This window comes from Tamandua tetradactyla, chromosome 9 (genome assembly GCF_023851605.1).
Source record: "Tamandua tetradactyla isolate mTamTet1 chromosome 9, mTamTet1.pri, whole genome shotgun sequence".
Lineage (NCBI taxonomy): Eukaryota > Metazoa > Chordata > Mammalia > Pilosa > Myrmecophagidae > Tamandua > Tamandua tetradactyla.
Window position 1 is genome coordinate 35,264,676 of NC_135335.1, and position 19,162 is coordinate 35,283,837.

At 39.0% G+C, this 19,162-nt stretch overlaps 1 protein-coding gene and 1 long non-coding RNA gene across 18 annotated transcripts in view; both read left to right on the forward strand.

Moving 5' to 3' along the window:
- TMCC1 (transmembrane and coiled-coil domain family 1) overlaps positions 1-19,162 on the forward strand; it is a 390,104-nt gene that overhangs the window by 14,246 nt on the left and 356,696 nt on the right. For 11 of the 17 annotated variants that reach the window (XM_077116453.1, XM_077116455.1, XM_077116452.1 and 8 more), the window contains exon 1: positions 8,099-8,206. The exons of 3 other annotated variants lie outside the window; for them this stretch is intronic. The gene's annotated coding sequence lies outside the window, so the exon portion shown is untranslated. Of the gene's footprint in view, positions 1-8,092; positions 8,207-19,162 lie in introns of those variants that run through there. 3 more of the 17 variants (XM_077116467.1, XM_077116466.1, XM_077116463.1) reach the window with 2 other exon arrangements.
- On the forward strand, positions 8,252-17,049 carry LOC143646967 (uncharacterized). Its single transcript, XR_013157766.1, has 2 exons — positions 8,252-8,869; positions 8,908-17,049. It is a non-coding gene; the product is annotated as an uncharacterized LOC143646967 (long non-coding RNA).

The window sequence follows — 19,162 nt, forward strand, 5'->3', positions numbered from 1 at the left end:
GTTTTGCCTGCTATTGAATTTCATATGATGGAACATTCAGCATGGTCTCTTTTGTGTTTGGCTTCTTTCACTCAACATACTATTGGGGATGCTTAATCTTTTTAAATTTATTAATTAAAAAAATTAACAACAAACAAACAAAAATATTAACATATCATTCCATTCTACATATATAATCAGCAATTCTCAATATCATCACATAGTTGCATATTCATCATTTCTTAGAACATTTGCATCGATTCAGAAAAAGAAATAAAAAGACAAGAGAAAAAGAAATAAAATGATAACAGAAAAAAAAAGATTATACATACCATACCCCTTACCCCTCGCTTTCATTGATCACTAGCATTTCAAACTAAATTTATTTTAACATTTGTTCCCCCTATTATTTATTTTTATTCCATATGTTCTACTCCTTTGTTGACAAGGTAGATAAAAGGAGCATCAGACACAAGGTTTTCACAATCACACAGTCACATTGTGACAGCTGTATCATTATTCGATCATCCTCAAGAAACATGGCTACTGGAACACAGCTCTACATTTTCAGGCAGTTCCCTCCAGCCTCTCCACTACATCTTAAACAACAAGGTGATATCTACTTAATGCGTAAGAATACCCTCCAGGATAACCTCTAGACTCTGTTTGGAATCTCTCAGCCATTGACACTTTGTCTCATTTCCCTCTTCCCCCTTTCGGTCGAGAAGGTTTTCTCAATCCCTTGATGCTAAGTCTCAGCTCATTCTAGGGTTTTTCTCAATCCCTTGATGCTGAGTCTCTGTTCATTCCAAGTTCTCTGTCCCATGTTGCCAGGAAGGTCCACACCCCTGGGAGTCATGTCCCACGTAGAGAGGGGTAGGGTGGTGAGACTGCTCGTTGTGTTGGCTGGAGAGAGAGGCCACATCTGAGCAACAAAAGAGGCTCTCTTGGGGGTGACTCTTAGGCCTAGATTTTAAGTAGATTTGACCTATCCTTTGTGGGGTTAAGTTTCATATGAGCAAACCCCAAGACTGGGGGCTCAGCCTATAGTTTTGGTTGTCTACACTGCTTGTGAGAATATCAAGAATTCAACTTGGGGAAGTTGAATTTCTCACCATTTCCCGAAGGGGGCTTTGTAAATACTTTTCCACTCACTGATTGAATCACTCTGGGATTCATCCGGGCATCACTCTGGACAAACCAACAAAATCTCATGTCCTACCTGAGATTCCAAGTACTTATGGCATTCGATCAAACTATCTACACAAGTTATATTAGGAAATGGGGATGCCTAATCTTTAACGCTGGCCCTGCACTCTTGCTTGATCTTCACAGTGCTCCTATAACAACAGATAACATTTGTTGGGCACCAAAGCTCTTTACGTGCATATAGTCATTAAAATCCTCACAACATATCTGCTGGGCAAGTTCAAATGAGGAAACTGGGGCATGGCGAGGTGAGGTCATTTACCCATGACACAGGTGTGAAGGCAGGCTTTTGGGATGTGAATCCATTTGTAAATAGCATCTTTGAAGATGTCATTTTTAGTTAAGGTGAGACCAAACTGAATGAGGGTGGGCCTTAGTCCAACATTGCTGAAATCCTCATAAACAAAGGAGATTGGATGTAGAATTGGAAGCCAGAAGTCAGTGGAGACCAGAAAAGCAGACACAACAGGGGAGAGTTTGCCATGTGGCCAAGGATTGCCAAAATGCTACAGACTCAGAGAAAGCAAACCCTGCCAATTCCTTGAAGTTGGATTTCCAACCTCCAAGATGAATGTCTGCTTTTAAGCCAACCAGCATGGCTATTTGTCATAGCAGACCAGGCAAACTAAGACAAAAGTAAGCCATTTCCAGAGTCCATGTAACCACTGCATTGAATGCCTAAGAGGTAGAAGGCTTCCTATTTTACAGGCTGAGAGAGGCCAAAGAGGCAAATCTGAGTCTTGGGAGACTCAAACTGTGTGACAGAAGGAAACGTGCTGAAGAGTAATGCATTGTACAAATATAAGCAGAGATATGCTTTATTTAATTCAAACAGGATCATCAATCAATTGTTGACTTATTAATTCAACAAATATTTATTGAGCACCTAGAGATACGTAAGGGTCAGGGTTAAGAATGACACAAATAAAATCCCTGCACTTGTGAAGTTCACAGTGCAGAGAGGAAGGAAGATGTGTAAGGGGCAATTGCATATAAGTTGGGCTAAGAAAGGGTATTTGTGTTCAGTGAAGAAAGAAATTCAGGATGTTTTGAAAGTGCCTGATGGAGAAAGCTGATTTTGTCTGTGGGGTAAAGGAAGTCCTCTCTGAGGAAATGACATTTAAGCTGAGATCTCAAAGATCAGCAGAGTTGTTTCCATGCACAGGAAACAGCACAAGCAAAGGCCCTGTAGTGAGAGAGAGAAACTGAAAGTCATTAGTATATAATAATTTGTTATATAGCAATTGCTTGTCTTGCCTTCATGGAAAAAAAATCCTTTTTGACAGTTTCAGTGCTTATTTGCTCTGATATATAATGGTCACTAGATATGACAATCTTTTATGGGTCAATTTAGACCTTAAATAATTTTTACTAAATTTAAATTTTGTTACCTTTCACCTGGATTAGCAAAGTTAAAAACATACCAAAAGAGAAAGTAGTATTTGGAAATATGATAAAGTATTGCTGCAAAGATATTGCAACACTTCAGTGGAAGTCATGCCAGATTTTAGTAAACAACTCAAGGTTTTTAGTTCCCCTACTTTCATACTCCAAGAATATCATCATTAACTAATGTTCATCAGTTAGTTTGAATTGTAAATTTTTAATAGTTGTTGAAATGCATGTTCCTTGTAATTCTTCAGAGTACATAGGTCATCTGTTCCAGTGTTTTTCAAATTGCGATATGCGTACAATTCACCTAGGGGTCATGTTAAAATGTAATCTTTGATTAAATTAACCTGGATTGGCCTAAGATTCTGCATTTCTAACAAGCTCCCAGGTGATGTCGCTGCTGCTGATTCAAGGACCACATTTTGAATAACAAAGATATAGATTAGAAGACCAAAAGGTCATTGTTTTCTTTCAGTATCATAAACTTTTCTTTTAAAGATAACATTGCAATTTCTAATGTGGGGGAAAAGAAGATACTGATTTTAAAATTTAGTTTTGGATATAAATGGGCTGATTGAAGATATTTGCAATTGAAATCTCCTTTTTCTAATATTTTCTGTTTGGAGAATCTGAAACCAATGTCAGGAGACTCTGCAACTATTTTAAAGTCAATTATCTATTTTTTTGTAAGCGTCATAACATGGCTTTTCTTTGAAGAATTTCTTAAAGCCTTTTGAAGTTTCCAAAAGCATCATGTACATTGAATTTTGATTTCTGCATCATTTTTTAAAAAACATGATTTTACTTAAAGCACCAGACCAAGATAGTACTAAGCTAATAAATTTAGACATGGATGCATTTGAAAGTAGAACTTTGGCTGGTGATGTAGGACCCATATTCTTTATTAATATCAAAAGAAAAATAAGAGCATCGCATAATATTGAGTTTTTACTGGCATGACAGTAGCAACTTAATTTTCCCACCACAAACTTGACAGTGGTTCAAACTGGTAGTCGTTGTATTTTCAATATCCTCCAACATTTAATAAAAACTCTGGACATGGAGGCTTGGATGAACTTTCCTGGTTGGCAATACTCTGTGTGTATTATCACACCTAGTTCAGGGAGAAGCTAACACTCCGTTGGGAGAGGGCAACTAGAAGATCCACCCTGGGAACTCTCAGGATTCTGTCCTATGTGCCTCTTTCTTTGGCTGATTTTAATCTGTATCCTTTTGCTGTAGTAAACTGCAACTGTCAGGATAGCAGCTTTTGGTGAAATCCGTGAGTCTTTCTAGTTGAATTGTTGAAACTGAAGGTGGTCTTGGGGACCCTGAACTCTGCAAACGAGGGTGGTCTTGGGGACTATTCCTAACTTTGTATTGAGTAGTGTAGCAGTTCATTCCTTTTAATTGCTGAATAATATTCCATTATATGGATGTACCGCATTTTGTTCATTTCCTCACCTGTTGATGGGTATTTGAATTGTTTCCATTTTTTCAAAACTGGAATAGAGTTGTCACAAGCACTTTTAAACAAGTCTTGGTGTGGATGTGCGTTTCCGTTTCTCTTGGATAAATACTTTTATGACAATCTTTTTGAGGTGTCAGCTTGGCTAGGCTATACTTTTATTCAATCAAACACTAACACAAGGGTTGCTGTGAAGGCACTTTGTAGGTGGGACTAAAGTCCATAATCAGTTGATTTTAAGTAAGGGAGATTACCCTAGATAATCAAACAGGCCTGATTCAATCAACCGAAAGATCTTAAAAACAGAGTTGGGGTTTCCCTAAAGAAGAAGAAATTCTGCTTGTGGATAACAGCTTCAGCCTTTGCCTAGGAGTTCCATACTGCCCTTTCTGATGCCCTGTCCCATAATTGTGGGAGCTAATTTCTTGCAATACATCACTCTTTTGTTTTTTTTCTCTGCGTGGGCAGGCACCAGGAATAAAACCTGGGTCTCTGGCATGGTAGGCGAGAACTCTGCCTGCTGAGCCACCGTGGCCTGCCCATAAAATTCATCTCAACATATATCTCCTACTGATATTGCTTCTTTGTTTGAACCCTAATGGTACAGATTTTGGTATTGGGAGAAGTAGTTTTAGAGGAATAGAATCTTAGGAAAAAGGTTTCTGAACTGGGTTTTCTTGAATTAGTTTTATAATCTGATTAGATTTAAAGGTATTAAGGGTTCTATTTCCAGGGGTAAAGAGGGCACAATGAGGCATTAGATATTCCTAATCAAAGACCTATAGAAAGCAAGGTCCTTATTTGCTACCTCAGAATATTTGGTCAAACTAAGAAATATTATGGGATTGGTTGGTTGCTTCTATCAGCTCTCAATGAAGTAAGGAAAGAAGCGGATGGGCTCAGGGCTTCATATTTCAAGCTCAAGCTGTGTATAAATGACCTGAAGGTGTCTATATTGGCCCTGAAAGAAACCCTTATCTCCTGTAAGCCATGGGGCCAAGATTTTTGAAAACCAAACACAGAGTCTCCTTCTACAAGTAGCTGATAAGAGATGCTTTTTGAAGCCTTTGACAGGCCCCTATAAGTGATTCACTGTGATTCACAGTGCAGATCCTTAAGATTTTGGAGCAAGGCCCTGCCATTCTCTGTAGATAACTACTCTCCTTTCAAGAAACAGCTTTTGGCTTGCTCCTTAGTAGAGATGATACTTACTCATGGGCCACCAAGTTACCGTGAGACCTGAGCTGCCCATCATGAACTGGGCTTTGTCTGAGCTGCCAAGCTGTAATGATGCACAAGCACAACAGCATTCCATCAGTAACTGGAAGTGGTACATACAAGTACGTGCTGGAGGAAGCCCCAAAGGACCAAGTAAATTGCATGAGGACCAAGTAATTGCCTTTATTTGGAGCTTAAGCATGGTTAAGGAAATGTGTAGGAGTGGAATTGCTGGTCATCAGTCTTTTACATTTTAGTCAGACTAAGGAGAGTATAGTGGTATCTCATTGTGGTTTTAATTTGCAAATTCCTAGATGACTAAAGATGTTAAACATCTTCTCATTGCCCATGGTCCCTGGTCCTGCTACATTACCTTCTGTCTCCCAGCCTGCACCTGTGGTCTCATGAGGAGTTCCCTATGACCAGGTGGCTAAGGAAGAGAAAATTCAGGCTTGGTTTACAGCCTGTTTTAAAGATGGTTCTGCCCAATATACAGGCACTAAACAAAAATGGACAGCTGATACACTACAGCCCCTTTCTAGAACATACCAGGACCAAGGAAATCCTCCCAGTTGACAGAACTTCAGGCAGGGTACCTGGTTGTTTATCTCGGCTGACAGGAGAAATGGCCAGAAGTTCTGTTGGTCCAGAGGTTTTAGTTCCCAAGGGAAGACTCCTTCCACCAGGAGACACAAGAATGATTGCATTGAACTGTATAGTTATGACTGCCACCTGGCCACTTGGGGCTCCTCAGGCCTCTAAATCAACAGGCAAAGAAGGGCGTTCCTTTACTGGGTGGGTGATTGACCTTGATTACTAAGGGGAAATTCTGTTGCTACTACACAATGAAGATATATTAATAATAATTAACTTTATATCATAGTATTAAGTTACAAGATATCAAAGGTGAAAAGGAAACATCACCTAGACTTTGTATCCTCTTTGGGGAAAAGGTTATTCTATTTTGTTTGTATGCAGGATAGCTGTATCATGTTAGACAGAAGTATATTTTGTTATTGCCTTTATTTGGAGCTTAAGCATGGTTAAGGAAATGTGTAGGAGTGGAATTGCTGGTCATCAGTCTTTTACATTTTAGTCAGACTAAGGAGAGTATAGTGGTATCTCATTGTGGTTTTAATTTGCAAATTCCTAGATGACTAAAGATGTTAAACATCTTCTCATTGCTTATTGGCCATTTGTATATCTTCTTTTGTGAACTGTTTACTAAAATCTCTTGCCCATTGTTTCACTGGGTTACTTGTCTACTTAATATTCAGTTATAAGAATTCTTTATATATTCTGGATACAAGTCTTTTGTTGGAGATATTGTATTGCAAATAGCCTCCTCCCATTCTACACCTTGCCTTTTCATCTTTTTAATCGTAACTTTCAAAGAGCACACGGTTTTAATTTTGATGAATTCAATTTACGAATTTTTTCGTTTATTCTTCATTTTTTTTTGCATGTGTCCTAAGAAGCCTTTGCTTATTCCAAAGTCACAGAGTTTTTTTTTTTCTATATTTTCTCCTAAAAGTTTGATAGTTTTAGCTTTTATATTCCTTTGTGCCCTCCTTCAGTGCTCCGGAACTCTATAAATGCAACCCTTCACCAACCTAGAATCTAGAAGTCAACTTTGACACCTCCCTCATCCAATCCATCAAGTCCTGACCATTTTACCCCCTAAATACTGCTCTTCTCTACCACCATCATCCTACTTTGCTTTGACTCTTACAGTAGTGTCTTTACTGGCGTCTCTTCTCCAACTGAGCCCCCTCCAGACCAGTCTTCACACAACTACTGTAAAAACATAAATAATGATGAAGTTACACCCCCTGCAACTCTGCTCAAAAAAACTCAATACCTTCCCAAAGTTCTCGAATTGAAGTCCCAAATCCTTACTGGGGCTCTTGCCTACTACTCCCCACACTCACACTCTCTACTCTATATTGAGTGGAACCATACACAGTGGTTGGTTCTCAGGGCCCCACTCTGGCTATCCAAGACCCTCCCCTCGGTCCTAGCTAACTCCTTTCAAGTCAGCCTTCAGATTCCAGCACTAACATACTCAACTTAATTTTCCTCGGTACAGGTTCTTATAGCACCATGTACCTCTCAGGGCAGTTCTTACTAACTGTAAATTTAATTTTGGCGATTCTCTCATTAATGTTTTTCTCTTCCACCAAATCTCAAACTTCGCGAGCCCAGGGACGCCGTTTGTCTCCACATTGTTCTCTCAGTTCCTAGAACAGGGCCTGGCACACGGAAAAATTCTCAATACATAACTGATGGACGTATAAATAAATTAGGAAACGGGAACTATAGAGTCATGGGCGGCTTGCTTAATTGTAATATCTGACGCGAAACAGTAACAGTCTCTGCCCTTTTCCCAGCAGCAGCCGAGAAAGTGTGCTAAAGACTGGAGAAAGGCAGGACTTGCGACCCAAGGTAAGGAGAACAGATGTGTGTCTCCGAGCCGAGGCTAGAAATTCGTTCAACTCTACATTGCCTTAGGCCCTTCATCCCCAGAAAACAGGAACAGACCAGCGAGACGCCTCTCCCCGCGCCAAGCGGAGCGGCGCAGCTGAGTCCCGCGAGCGACCGCGTGGGTGGGCCGGCTGGGGGCGAGGCCACGCCTTCCAGGGACCGTCCCCGCCCCCTGCGGCGTGCGCGCGCGCCCGCCCTGTCGGCCGCTGGCGCGTGCGCTGCTGGCCGGGGGCGGAGGTTATGGGCGGCGGTGGACGCGCGCGCGTTCTCTGCCCCTCGCGCCGGTTCGCGCACCCGTGCCGGGACTGAGGCGGCAGTGGCGGCGGCTGAGACGGCGCGGGGGGAGGGTCGGGAGGGGGGGTGGCAGGGGGGATGGACTGGGTGCGGCAGGAGCCGGCGCTTGACCTCGAGCGACGGCTCTGGCGGAGACGCCGCCTGCTCGTCTCCTCCCCGCGGGTGAGTGAGCGCCCGGGTTCCGGAGGCTGGCGGCCGCCGCGGCCCCCTCGCAGTCCCTCAGCCGGTGGGTGGGGAGAGTCGTGAGGGGAGCGTGGTCGAGCGGCGCTGCCGACGCGGGCCCGACCTCCCGCTTGCGGCCTGGTGCGACTCGGACACTTGGTCGCCCCCGTTCGGGGCTGAAGCCCCGGGCCTAGGACTCCAATCCCAGCATCCTGGCTGGGCCTCTTTCTTTTCCCGGCTCTTTCCGCTGTCATTTTGATGTCAGGGTTTCTCTAACCCAGCCCCCCTCCCCTCGCCTCCTTCCCAGCATCCCCCCCTCCTCCAGGGCCTAGGTGAGGGGAGGGGGGCGTGGGGAGTTGGACCGAGGCTCGAGGGGTTGTGGGAGAACTGGAGTCCTCGTTGTCCCTGGCGTTCCCAGAAGTTGGCCACCCGGGCTCTACCATTGCCACCTGAAACCAGTTTTGCACCTTTTGTTTTGATTTTGAACTTGTTCAACGGGAGGAGGAAGCCCTCTATGCTGGGAAACGGGAGAAACCTATTTTCTTAGGTGTGAGGTGGGATGTGAGTCAAGGCTCGGGTGCTGCCTAGGCAGGTGAAAGGGGCGCAGTGAGAGATCCGTTTATAGCTTGCAGACTTCTGCTTTTTCAGTCTAAGCAGAGAGGTGTGTGTGTGTGTGTGTGTGTGTCAGTCTAAGCAGAGAGGTGTGTGTGTGTGTGTGTGTGTGTCAGTCTAAGCAGAGAGGTGTGTGTGTGTGTGTGTGTGTGTGTGTGTACAGGGTTGGTTTGGTTCGTTCCTTGACAGTACGGGTGGTGAGGATGCCCCAGGTGAATCTGCAGCAGAGTTTCTTGAAGCAGCCGGCTTGAGCGTTTGGCTAATGTTTTTTCCCCCTTGGTTTTGGTGACAGATTACACGTTAATCTTGGTAGATTTTAGCCAGTGCTGTTTGGAGGCTGCATTTTCATCCTCATTTGTTTGTCATAGAGAAAAGTGACCACACACACTAACTCCATCCTAATTCAAAATGGTTGCTTACAACTGACATACCTGTGAGAGATACCAGTAACATAAGCCTCTCTCTGAAAGGTCTGAAATCCTAAATTAGCTAATTCTTTAAAAAAGCGAAACTTTGATTTATGTCTTCTGACTAGTATCTTAAAATTTGGAAGTGATTCAATTAAAACAAATCCTTGTTTCTTTATTACCTATGTGTATAAATTGTTAACAAAGCCTGGAGGAAATACGAAAATGTTTTGCTAGTGACAGAAGATTTTTTTGTTGTTTGTGGATTGAGAATATTGGTACTTGAACTGTGAGCAGGCAGTAGTTTTACCAGTGTCAATGTAACAAATGCTTATAGGTGGGATTTTAACTCAAGATACCTTGTCCCCTGTCAATAGAGCTCGCCTTTTTTTTTTTTTTTTATTAGACACCCACTTTCTGGCTAGTATAGAAAGATTAAAAAGCTGCTTCTGGTCTGTAGGCGGTAACTTTTTAATTTCTAAAGGTTTTTCAGCTGCTTACAGAACAGGTTGCTGATCTGCAGCATAGGAAAAATTAGATATTAAAAATTCAATACCATGTGATCTAGAGCTGTTATAAGCATTTATTAAGATTTGGCATGGTGTGGATTCTGTGTACTATGTATAGGAAATGAGGTTTCTTTTCTCAGAATATTTGCATTTTAAGATAAACAGAAGCACAATCAGCTGACAGAATGTTGTGACACCTTGCAATAGTTGAGAAAATTTTTTAAGAGCAACAACAACAAAAAAAACCTTGTAGTCTACAATATGATGAACAACCCCAATGGCCTGGACTAGTTGGTGACCACCATTATTTAAACCGTTTGTTCTCTCTTTACCCTAGGACATTATCTCTTTTCTGTAAGTTTTTTAATGACTATCATATTTGCCAAGACCTATAATGATAGCTGAGGACTTAAATAAGCACTCCTCAGAGTGACTTTATGGATCATTAATTTATTCATCAAATATTTATTGAGCCCTTGCTTTGTTCTAGGAGTGTTTCTAGGTACTGGGTTACAGTGTGTGGAAATGACTACTACACAAGAAGGAAGCAAATAGCCAAGATAATTTCAGATAATGACATAAACCAGGGGTCAGCAAACTTTCTGTAAAGGGCCATGTGGTCTCTGTTGCAACAATTCAGCTATGCTGTAGTAGTGCCGAAGCAGCCACAGACAATACATAAATGAATGTCTCTGTTTTCCTATTAAACTTTGGACACTGAAATTTGAATTTTATATAGTTTTCATAAAAGATTCTTCTTCTGATATTTTTTTTCACCCCAACCATTTAAAAATGTAAAAAACACTCTTAGCTCTCAGGCCATACTAAAACATATGGTGATCTCACTTAGGCTTGTCAGTTATAGTTAGTTCCTTTATTGAAAAAGTTTGCTGAATCCTAATATAAACTATGAAGAAATTTAAAAAAATTTCTATATGTGACAAATGAGTGACTGGGGTGGGTGGAAGGTTACAGAGGAGGATTCACTAAGGACTTATTTTGAATTGTAGCCTAGAAGCTACTGCCTTTTCAGCTTTCCTGGCAAAGGAAACAAGTGCAAAGGCCTGCAGGTGGAAATGAACTTCTTTTATGGTTCCCAGCATTAAATTTCACCATATATCATGTCATTCTTGCCTTTGTGACTTTCCTCATTTTGCCTTAATTGCCCTCCCCTCAGGTTTTAAAAGTCTACCCATTATAGTATCTAAAAGTTGGAAAAAATCTTAACTTCTTACCCACTTGCTCTTTTCTAAAATGTTCTTAATGATTTTAGCCTCTATTTGAATGCTTGTGGTGCTAGAGAATTCATTACTTTGAGGTAGTATTTGCCATTTTTAGATAGCTCTGATTGTTGTTTTTCTTCATGTTGTAATAGGATTCTACCTCCCTCCCTCCTCTCCCTGATGCTGTCTTAAAGAGCTCAAGGATTGACTTTGAGTGGGGTTGCACCTCATCCAGGATTAGGTTCTAAAATTAGTGCACAAGGTGAAAGTTACTAGATGAAAACTATACTTGAAAATCCCTTAAATTTCCTAAACTGTTGTGCAGTTTTTGGTGTATAAAATCAGGTACAATTCTTAAAGTGCGTTAAAGACTGAGAGCCACTGAATGAAAGAAAGTGAGAGGGAAATATATTGATAGGAAGATATTTGAGTTTTCAAACTATTTTGCTTCTTGAAACAGCTATCAAATCCTTAGCATATTATGTATATGTTATTTTTCACAATTAAAAAAAAAAATCCTTAGCAGAGATTTGGGGATGGTGGAGAATTCTGATCCCATGGGTTTATTTTATTTTTACATTAGACCTCTTTTACATTAATGCTTGTTTATAAATTTTTTTTTGGTAACTATTTAAGCAAGATAATATACATGAAAGCTCCTGGCACATGGTAGGTGGTCAGTAAATGTTTTTAGGATTTGAAGCTAAATTTTTGCTTCATTGGGTTCACATACTGTTCTTTGAAAAAGTTGTAGAGAACTTGGCCACCTGCTTCCTGTCTTTCCAAATTGGCATTTCCTGTTGTGACTCTACTAGAACAGCTGTCACTGTCTGTCCTTAATTGCTGGTCACATTTTATCAGAGGTCAGCTTGTAAGTTAAATGGGTATACGATGTAACTCTGTTAGCTTTTCTATATGACTTTTTAAGTATCTGAATACTGCTATTATACAATGTTAATGTATAATACATTTAAATCTTTGCTTTTCAGGGTAAAATATTATTGTGCTGGTTTGAAAGGATTATGGACCCTAGAAAAGCCATGTTTTAATCCTGATCCATTTTGTGGAGGCAGCCATTTCTTTTTTTTTTTTTTTGCATGGTTGGGGAATTAAACCTAGGTCTCCTGCATTGAAGGCAAGCATTCTTTCACTGAACCACCTGTACACCTGGTAGCCATTTATTTTAATCCCTATTCAGTACTGTAGGTTAGAAACTTGATTAGATTATCTCCGCAGAGATATGGCTCACCCAATTGTGGGTATAACCTTTGATTAGTGGGAAATGTGACTCTACCCATTCCAGCTGGGTCTTCTTTTTTTTTTTTTTTTACTGGACTCCTTTAAAATAGAAAGGATTTTTGGAAAAAGCTTCAGAGCCACGAGAGAGCCATGAGAACCACTGGAGCCTATGTGCCACAGACCTTTGGAAATGAAGAAGGGGAACACCCTTGGGGGAGCTTCATGAAATAAGAAGCCTGGAGAGAAAGTTAACAGACGTCTCCGTGTTTACTATGTGCCTTTCCAGTTGAGAGAGAAACCCTGAATTTCATCAACCTTTCTTGAGTGAAGGTAACCTCTTGTTGGTGCCTTAATTTGGACATTTTTATAGACTTGCTTTAATTGGGACATTTTCACAGCCTTAGAACTGTAAACTTGCAACTTAATACATTCCCCCTTTTAAGTCATTCCGTTTCTGGTATACCACATTCTGGCAGCTTACAACCTAGAACAATTATCTTTTAGCTTTTCCTTATTTCTTTACCCTTTTGGTTGTTCTCTGTAAGTTTACCAGTTTATCATTGTTTCTGTTTTCACTTTAGGACCCTGAAATATATTTTAAGGTACTAATTCAAGTTTTATCTCCTTAATGAAGTCTTTCTACATACTTCTAGGTTTTCTCTGTATCCCTAGTATACTTTTATGTACCCTATACTTCTCAATTTAATATTTTCATATTTTTGTATTCCATAATTGTTTCATGAGCATTTTTCTTATCTTACAATGAGAAAAAAGCTCCTTGACAGCCAAGATTATATCTTAGGTATCTTTTGTGTACAAGTTCAGGTATTTAGTAGATTGTGAATACATTAGAACATTTTTAATAAACTTTTAAAATAAACATTTTGTTGTAGAGTAGTTTTAGGTTTATGGAATTATTGTGAAAGTAATTGTTTCAGTTTGCTAAAGCTGCCAGAATGTAGTATATCAGAAATGGATTGGCTTTTATAAAGGGGATTTATTATGCTACAGATAACAATTCTAAAGTTGTGAAAAATGTCCAAATTAAGGGACCAACAAGAGGATACCTACACTCAAGAAAGACTGATTGAGTCTGGGGTTTCTCTGTCACATGGAAATGTTCATAGTGATGTCTGCTGTCCTCCTCTCCAGGCTCCTGGTTTCAAATGGTTCTCTTAGCATTTCCAAGTGTCTGTGTCTCTGCTCTCTGTATTGGTTCTTTTAAGGATTCCAGTAAAATAATTAAGACCCACCTTGAATGGGTGGGGGTCACATCTGCATGGAAATAGTCTCATCAAAAGATTCTACCCACAATAAGTCTTCACCCATAAGATTGCGTTAAAAGAGCATAGCTTTTCTGGAGTACGTAACAGTTTCAAACTAGCACAGTAATATAGAGCTCTCATCTATTCCATACCCAGTTTCCCTATTTTTAACATTTTACATTACTGTGGTACATTTGTCACAATTAATGAACCCATATTGATGCATTTTTAAATTAAATCCATGCTTTATTCAGATTTCCACAGTTTTTCCTTGTGTCCTTTTTTTGTTCCAGGACCAATTAAATGCAAAATGTAATGGCTGCCAGTACATTTACTGGTGATGTCTCCTTATGCTTCCCTTGGCTATGACAGTTTATTTTTAATGACCATGGCAATTTTTAAGATTATTGGTTAGGTATTTTGTAGAATGTCCCTTAGTAGGGATTTGTCTGATGTTAGTCTCATGGCTGGATTGGTATAATGTTTTTGGAAGGAAGACCTTGAAGGTCAAGTGGCATTCTCATCACATATCAGAGATATATACTATCAGCTTGACATATCAGTGTTAGATATTAATCTTGATCACTTGGCTTGAGATGGAGTTTGTCAGGTTTCTCCACTGTAAAATTACACTTTTCTTTTCCCTTTCCATACTGTATTCTTTGGAAGAAAGTCACTGTGCGCAGCTCATACTTAAAGATTAACTTTAAAGGACTTTTAAAAACTTGTTATACTGCGTTAAGGGTGGAGTACCTACATAAATTATTTGTAATTCTTCTGCATGGGAGGTTTGTCTATTCCCCCTCACTTATTATTTATTCATTTATTTATATAATTATGGACTCATGGATGTTTATTTTATATTTTGGTTATAATCTAAACCTATTTTATTGTTCTACATTTGGCTATTGGGAGCTCTTTCAGTTGGATATTCTTTTAGTATCCCTTCTCTTTGATATACCCCGATCATTGTGTGGTTTTTATGTACTTTTTTACTTCTAACAACACAAGATGCTTTGGGCTTATCTTGTGTATTTCCTGCCCCAGTCCTATAATAAATCATTTTTCTGAGGAGCCTGGTTCCTTTTATTGGAGGATGATATTAGAAACCAGGATGTGGATACTAGGTATGCTTGTTGCTACTGTAGTATTGTTGCTTCTATGCTCTCTAGCTGACAGAGGAAGTAGATATATCTGTGTATACTAACCTGTGTATATGCATGTAACTATAAATTTTATTTCTAATCATTATGTCTGTATTAAACTAATCATGAGTACATGCTGATGTCTCTTACTCTAATTCATTACCACATTGATCATTTTAGTCTCTTCCCTTTGCTTCTTTTTAACTTTCTGCTCCATGGAGAAACCTGGCCCCCACCATCTGCCATACATTTATTTAATCCATTTCTAGAATGCATGTATAGTGGTTTCAGAGTTGATAACCTGTATCCCTCTGAGAACAACTTTATCAACTAGAGTACAGTGCTTATGTACGGTTTCTTTTGACTTGATTGTTACAGACTCCACTCATTTCCATGATTACCTAGGTTGGCACTTTATTCCCCCATAGCCTTCAGTGTAATTGTTTTATATATTTGTAATACATTTATTTAGATTCTTTTGCATTCAACCTGGGGCCTCTCTACCTCCTAAATGATTATTTAAAAATTTTACGTGTATTAAAATTTATGCCCTATACTTAAAGTTCTGTGCAATTTGGCAAATTTTTTATTTTATTTTTAATTTTTGAACTTTTTTTAAAATGTATGAAATAACATATATACAAAGCAAAGAAATAAAAAAGCAGTAGTTTTCAAAGCACTCTTCAACAAGTAGTTACAGGACAGATCCCAGAGTTTGTCATGGACTACCATATGATCCTCTCATATTTTTCCTTCTAGCTGCTCAAGAATATAGGAAGCTAGAGGGCTTAAATATTTTTTTAATCATCACAATTGACTTTTTTCCTTATTTTTTTTGTGAAAAATGACATATATATGAAAAAGTTATAAATTTCAAATCACAGCACCACAATTGGTTGTAGAACGTATTTCAGAGTTTGACATGGGTTACAATTTCACAATTTCAGGTTTTTACTTTTAGCTGCCCTAAGATACTCGAGACTAAAAGAGATATCAGTTTAATGATTCAGCATTCATATTCATTTGTTAAGTCTTATCTTCTCTGTATAACTTCACTGTCACCTTTGATCTTTCCATCCCTCACTTTAGGGTTGTTTGGGCTATGGCAATTCTAAATTTTTGATATTGGAAGGGTCTGTCACTAATACAGGGTAGGGAGATGGAACTACCTGATGTTCTGGAGAGGCTGGGCTAGGTTTTAGGACTTATCTGGACCAGGGATACATCCGGAGGTTGTAGGTTTCTGGAAAGTTACTCTAGTACATGGAACCCCTGTGGAATCTTATATACTGCTCTAGGTGTTATTTAGGATGGGTTGAAATGGTCCTGGTTGGGGGAGGGCAGGTTATGATAGGTAGAAAGGTCTAACTGAAGCTTGCATAAGAGCAACCTCCAGAGTAGCCTCTCAACTCTATCTGAACTCTCTCTGCCACTGATACTTTATTAATTACACTTCTTTTCCCCCTTTTGGCCTGGATGGAATTGTTGATCGTTTGGCAAATTTTTAATGTCTTGTTTTCACCATAATAGCGCCATACCGAATAGTTTCAATGTTCTAAAAAATCTGTTTCACCAATTCAGTCATTCCCCTACCAATCCCTATCTCCACTGATCTGTCTTTATAGTCTTATCTTTTCCATATTGTCAATATATTAACTTTTTTTTGGCCATGGACAGGCTCTGGGAATCGAACCTGAGTCTCTGGCATGGCGCGTGAGAATTTTGCCACTGAGCCACTGTTGCATTGCCCTATATTAACTTTTTTTTTCGCATGGGTAGGCTCCAGGAATCGAACCCGATTCTCCAGCACAGCAGGTGAGAACTCTGCCACTGAGCCACTGTTGTCCGCCCCGCCCTATATTAACTTTTAAAAAGCATTTTTGAATGTTTTTTATGAGCACAGCATTTTGTTAAGTAGTGGAAGATAAAGTTGCTACATAATTAACATTTGGAAATGTATTATTTTTTTAATTGTGGCAAAATTTACACAGCATGAAATTCACCATTTTGACGTATAGTTCAGTGGTTTTCAGTTTATTCAGAGTTGTGCAGTCACCACCACAGTCCAATTTCAACATGTTCATTACTTCAAAAAGAAACCCTGTATCCATTAGATAGTTAATAAATCTCCTCAGCCTCCCAGGTCCAGACTAACCATTAATATGCTTTCCATCTCTTTGGTCTTGGCTATTGTGGACATTTCATGTAAATCGCAATATATAATCTGTCATCTTTTGTGTCTGACTTCTTTAACTTATATAGTATTTTCAAGGTTCATCCACATTGTAGCATGTATTTGTACTTCATCCTTTAAAAAAACAAAAACCGGGTGGGCCACGGTGGCTCAGTAGGCAAGAATGCTTGCCTGCCATGCCAGCGGACCCAGGTTCAGTTCCTGGTGCCTGCCCATGTAAAAAAAAAAAAACAAAAAAAAAAACAAAAACCACTAAGCTCCAGACTTTATTATGACTTCATTAGTTTTTCCACTAATGTCCTTTTTCTGTTCCAGCATACAATTTACGGTTCCACAATAAATTTAGTAGCCCTGTCTCCTTAGTTGTCTTTGATCTGTGAGAGTTTGTCAGTCATTCTTTGTTTTTCATGTTGTAGGTTAATTTTGAAGAGTACTGGTCAGTTGTTTTTAGACTGCCCCTCACTTTGATGTTTTTCTCATGATTAGACTGAAGTTCCAGCTTGTGGAGAAAAATACCACAGAGATGAAGTACTTTTCTCATCACACCAAATCATGCTATTAATATGGCCTGTAACTGGTGATGATAAACTGATAACCTGGTCCAGATAATGTTTACCAGATTTCTTCACTATAATTATTCCTTCTCCCCTTTCCTTTTCTTAGTCGATCATTCTTTTTTATAGCTGAGTAATATTTCATTGTATGGCTATACCAAATTTTGTTTATCCATTCATCAGTTGGACACTGGGTTGTTTCCACTTTTGTGCTATTATGAATAATGCTCCTATGAACATTCATGAAAAAGTTTTTGTTTGAACATGTTTTTTATTCTTTTATGTATATTAATAGTGTATTTCTTTCTTTCTTTTTTAAATAAACTTTATTTTGAGATAATTGCAAACTTACAGGATACTTTTCAAAAATAATGCAAAATCCATATAGAGAACTCCAACATACTCTCCATCCAGATACCCAGATCCACCAGCTTTTAACCTTTTGCCACATTTGCTGTATCATTCTGTACATTCATCCTTCTGTCTTCTTGTGTGTTTTCTAAACATTTGAGAGTAGGTTATGTATAGCATGCTCTTGAACACTTAATCTTCCATATACTTTCCTAAAAACAAAGATACTCATTTATATAACCACCTTAAGTACAATTATCCAGTTTAAGAAATTTAATACTGATACATAGCTTACAGTCTATAGTGCATTTTTTTCATATATCCCAGTTAAGTCCTATTGGGCATTTTCTCCTCCATTATTAGATCCGGTCCAGGATCATGTGTTGCATTTAGTTGTCATTGTCTCTGTAGTTGCTCCTTTTTTTCCCCTTAATTTTGGAAACACAGACTTTCCCATTTCAACCTTTCCCACGCACACTATTTAGTGGCATTAATCATATTAACAGTATTGTGCTGTGCTCACCATCATCCATAACCAGTACTTTCCCATCACACCAAACAGAAACCCTGTACTCATTATGCACTGACTCCCCTTTCTTTCCACCCTCCCCTCACCACCTGGTAACTTGTATTCTACTTTCTGTCTCTATGAATGTTTATATTCTAGCTCTTTAATATAAGTAGAATCATACAATATACATCCTTTTGTGTCTGCTTATTTCACTCAGCAGGATGTCTTCAAGGTTTATCCATGTTGTAACATATTTCAGAATTTCATTCCTTTTTAGAGTTGAATAATAGTCCACTGTATGGATATACTACATTTTGTTTATCCACTCATCTGCTGATAGACATTTGGGTTGCTTCCACCCTTTGGCTATTGTGTATAATGCTGGTGTGGACATTAGTGTATAAAATCTGGTTGAGTCCCTGCCTTAATTTCTTTTGGGTATATACCTGGAGGTGGAATTGCCAGAACGTTCCCACTGACAATGTTCTGAGGTTCCTACTTCTCTGCATCCTTGTCAGTACTTGCTATTTTCTGTTTTTTAAAAAATAATAACCATTCCAGTGGGTGGGAAGTGTTGTCTCATTGTGGTCTTGATTTACATTTCCTTAATCATTAATGATATTGGGAATCTTTTCATGCTTATTGGCCATGTGTACAGCTTTGTAGAAATGTCTGTTCATATCTTTGGCCCATTTTTCGATTGAGTTTTTTTCCATTTTGTTGAGTTGTAGGAATTCTTTTTATATTTTGAATATTAAACATTTATCAGTTATTGGGTTCCAAATATTTTCTCCCGTCCTGTTCATTTTGTTTTCAGTTCCTTGGTAATGTTCTTTGTACAAAAGCTCTTGATTTTGATGAAGTCTAATACATCTATTTTTCTTCTGTTGCCTGTACTTTTGGTGTAGTCTAAGAATCTGTTGCCTGATACAGGGTCCTGAAGATA